The sequence below is a fragment of the Lycium ferocissimum genome, chromosome 2 (genome assembly GCF_029784015.1).
Source record: "Lycium ferocissimum isolate CSIRO_LF1 chromosome 2, AGI_CSIRO_Lferr_CH_V1, whole genome shotgun sequence".
Taxonomy (NCBI): domain Eukaryota; kingdom Viridiplantae; phylum Streptophyta; class Magnoliopsida; order Solanales; family Solanaceae; genus Lycium; species Lycium ferocissimum.
In genome coordinates, this window is record NC_081343.1 from 8680922 (window position 1) to 8686020 (window position 5099).

The following is a 5099-nucleotide window of genomic DNA, read 5'->3' on the forward strand; positions in this document are numbered from 1 at the left end:
ACTGTTGGAAAGGTCTTTCAAAAATATACAACTTTCAAGAAGGAATTTTTCCCAAATTCCTAACGCAATTACCCGAAAACTGGCCATAAGTACAGACTGTCTTAGACTTAGATGAATTTAGAAGGCCTTAAGAACTTCACTTTTTAGTTTGACTTCAAAACGACTGTTTATCAGCCGAGTTCATCCCAAATAGATTCGTATGGCTAAAATATCACCTTTATACTAGATTTATACATTCACACCTAATTCGGATTTACGGGATGTTATAATATCTCCCCCTTTGGGTCATTCGTCCTCGAATGATGGGTCTTGGTTAAGAATGGGACTGGACATGGCTTGAATACATGAACGTGAAGAAACATGACATGAAACATAAAATCTCGACATGATTATGTGGGAACATGGTCATGGATCATGAGAATTGAATATGTCATTACATAGAAACATACATGGGACATAAAACTGAGTCGTACCTACCTGAATGACAATCGTGAAACAACTGTCCTTGATTTATGAATAGAGAGTAAGAATCACTACTAACTACGGAATCTATAAAATTTTATGGCAGGACTTCCTTCGTAATTCGGACTCTCACGACATTTCTCAAATGCCTGTCAGCTAACTAAAGTATCAACATAAACCTCACAGGTATCTTAATACATATGATGTGACATAATCTTGATTACTGAATCTTGAATGTGGCTAACATGAATACTGAGCTGGCCTGAACACATGATTATTGGCTGAATGATTACATGATTACTATACATGGGGTTTGGAAGAGAATTTGTAGGCACGAATGACATGAGTACTGGAAAAATAGGCACAAACATGACATGATTACTTGGACGTGGGACATAAATACATAAAGACCGGCTGGCATGAAAACATGAGTGCTAAAGTTTTATAAGATACAAATACGTGTAAACATGGACATCATAACATGAGATCTGAATGTCGAAAACATGATTGTTACAACATGAGGGTTGAATACTGAGCGCAGGTAGGATCTGAACACTTAGAGACTTGATCATAGATGTTCGTGTGTTACCACGATAGACATACGAGATAAGAGTACGACTTAGGCTCTGAATGTAAGTGCGACTCGGTGCGAATGAGATAGAGTTGAGTCATATACTAGGAATATGATTCTAACATAGGTATTCATAAAGCTCTAGTGTAGGCATGACATGAATACATCAAATCTGAGTAGAATACTTTTTAGATAAGAACCATAGAATACCTGAAGGGATCTCACTTTGAACATGGAACATACCTAACTTCGAACCTTACCTTGTTCGCTCTAAAACATAGATATGAATATTTTGGCTTACCTTGCTTATTATTGTAAGCGGATCATTAAGGAGTGAGAGAAAGGGATCATTAATACGAATCATACACTTCATCTTAGAAGATAGACGTGGCATGGGTACATCATCGAAGAACATAACATGGAACATGTATATATGGAAATGGGACTAATATGGCATAAGACATGAATACATGAGTAGCATGGCATGGGGCATGAGAAACACGGCATTTACATAAGTACTTCGAAGCTACATACCTTGACATTTGGACATTAGGTCATGAATACTGAAGTGTGAATAAGACATAAGTGTGACTTGCATGGAGTATAAGTTGTAGGATTCACTCTTGAGTACTTAGAGACATAGGGATGGATAAGACATCACCTTTGGAACTTAGCTATACTTACAGAATAGGACATGGTTCAACATAATTTACTCTTATTACTGTAAGTCGACACCCTTATTATAAAATATGACTCATGAAGGAAAGGATCACAGGCATGAATACTTCGTTCGTCAAGCACCTAAGGCATAAGTAGAAAGTCACCTTGAACTTAAACAAGGCATAGGTACTTTGGAAAAGAAAATGGCATCCTTTGTGCTAAGCTACGAGCTACTTTAAAACAGTAACCAGAGGAACATAAGCACGAGTTACGTAGAATCGTAGGTAGGTCATCCATCATGATCTCACAAACATTGTTACGATACTGCTACAAGTGGGATGCATTAAGAAATGAATTGGGGTATGAGTATGTGGCAACGTGGGTAGCAAAATCATTGGGGTCAGAATAAGACATTTACCTTAGGCATTCTCTTCTTATTCAAGGGATAGGTGTAGATCGCATAGGACTTTTTATCTTTAAACGTTGACATTACATTCTCCCTGATCCTTATCAAGATCACCATCACATTCAAAAATCACTTAGAAGTTAGAACGTGGACATGGGTATAAAAGCACGATAAATAAGTGGGCCATGAACGCAGTTTTTAACTCTAGGCATGAGCACAACCTAATGTGCGAAACATGAAAGGACATTCCCTTGCATAGCTTAGTATCATATATAGTCTTAATTCCAGTATCTTAATCGTAGAGTGTAAAGCTCTAACATGGGCATGATATAGGTACAAAAGGCATGAGTAGAGTACGTCTGGGCATTAGTACCACATAGTGCATGAATTACTCTGGAATTGGAACCGTTACACCCTTAAAACCCATTATTCGATCTAGAACTTTATGTTCATAACATAAGTACCTAGTACTTGATCTCAACGGGCATAACAAAAATCGCCTTCTATGCACCTTATCTTGGCTACATAAAACTGTGATCCTGTGACATAATATCCTTAAAAGCCATCAACTTACGAAACACATAATCTATATCGGTACCTTATTGCATGATCTCCCCCTTGTTTCAAAAGCTAACGTTTAAAGACTGTGGATTTAGCGATAAGTGATAATCTAGTGGTTCCACTAATTTCCTATAAAATGCTGACAACTCATTTCTTTGGCTTACTTCAAGCAATACTGGGAAAATTGGATTACTTAAATGAATGGGTTTCTAATGTACATGACTAGCATACTAGCTTTGTCAGTCTTGGAGGAAACTCTTTTCTGATAGCACTTAAAGGATCTTTTTCTGTAGCTTACTCTCTTACTGCTTAGATGATTTTCTTTTTTCACCAATTTCTATACCTCGAATTTAACTTAAACCCTTTGGGTTCAAATATGCCTTCGGTGTATTCAGACGGTTTCCCACTCACTAGTGTTAAATTGACTAAGTAACTCAAATCATACTTCTACTAACTCTGCTGAAAAGTTCTAATTCACTGTATCTACTCAAACTTACTTACTAGTCTTCTGTTAACCACTTGCTAGTATCATATTCTCTAATTCTACTCTGAGTACTAAAGTGAAATATAAGGTTATTTCTAACTTTTCCTCCTCATCTGACTCTATTCTTGGATTGTATACTATCTTTCTGAACTATAGACATAGAACACACTTAAGAAAATTTCATTTGTCTCAAACGAGAAATTGGAACAACTAACCCCCACTTTCAAAATTATACCATACTATACACATCAGGGATAAAATACTTAATAACATAACCCTAAGAGGGAACTGTCATATCTTTTTATCTCATAGTAATATTTGCTTCTTGTAGTAACTTACTAACGTCATACTCTCTAGGTCTGATTTGAATAAGCTTAAATAATCTAAAACTATCCCTAGAAATTCAATATCATCTGCTCATGGTTAACTTTGTCACGATCCAACCCCGTAGGCCGTGACTAGTGCCCGAACTGGGCACCCAAACATATTCCTTAACCAGAATCGCATACAGATAGCTTATACACATACAAACATCAGACGCTGTCTCAAACTGTCGCAAACACGAACACATATATATATATATATATATATCAGAAGCCAGCAGGGCTATCATATGGCGCAACGTCCCAAAATATATACAGATGCAAGTCGGCAAGGCTGCCATGGCAAATGGGACCGCCCAAACATATAATATGCGAACACACCTGTACAGTAATAGACACAACCCACATATATGTCTACAGACCTCTAGACAGAACAACAGAATCATATGACGGGACAGGGCCCCGCCGTACCCTTGAATAAATATATACATATGCGCCAGAATATATATACCAAAAGATAGGCTCAGAACAAAGGAGCACTCCAAACGAGCGGGATAGGTGTCCCTAGGTCGGCGGATCACCGAAATGGGCGTACGTACTGCCGGGCATGAAACGTAGCCCCGAAGAAAGGGGGTCGACATTTGAATATGTACTGAGTATGCAAAGCAAGAAATACAGTAAACAAAATCATAATCGAGACAGAAGTACAGAAAATAAGTATAATATCCAAAGTACCAAAACGTTTACTTTCAAAACACAAACCATGCATGGGGCTCAGGAAATATGGTCGCCCACCCGTCATCGGCGCCATAACACATCATACTCCAGAAGATTTCATATCTCCGAAACCCGACATATCACATAACACATCATAACGCCATAACACATCATAACACCAAATATACACGGCACCGGCCCTCCTGCAGCGGGGCTTGAACTGGACACATCATACTCCGGAATATCACATAGTGCGCACGATAACTTAACCGGCCCGGGACTCGGCGGAAGATGCAACAGAATGCACGAGCAGAGTCGTGAGTAACCATATGCATAAAAATCATTATTACAGACTCAACAGATAAGTGAACTAACCATACTCGGGGGTCGGGACGATAGCCATACTAAGTTCTTTCCAAAAGCCATCAGAACTATACAAAGGAAAGTCGCGGGACGCACGGACGAGCATCAACCCAATCCGAGCCCGCCTATGGAGGACATAGTCACTATACGCTACAGAATCTCCTACGAGCATATCGAGGCGATCCGGTTCTGTCTACGAAAGTTACGGCCATTTTTAGACGTAGAATCCTTTTAAAGACAAACTCTTTATGCAACATTTGAAATCCAATATTACCAAAGACATGGGAACCATAATACTATTACATTAAGAAGGCCGACATTAAGAGGTAAATAAGAATCGTAGACATGCTCGGATCGTAAGAGTAGAGTTTCCTCGAGGCTCGTGTCATAGCCTATTTACAACTAAGACATGCCAAAAGAAAGAAGGGTTGGCTTTACATACCTCGTCCGCTCTCACAGCTAATCCAATCCTAAGTCTCGGGCTCCCCAAGATCTACACAACATCAATGGACATCAAGCATTAGCTATAGACATTTAGGCATTCACTTCCAA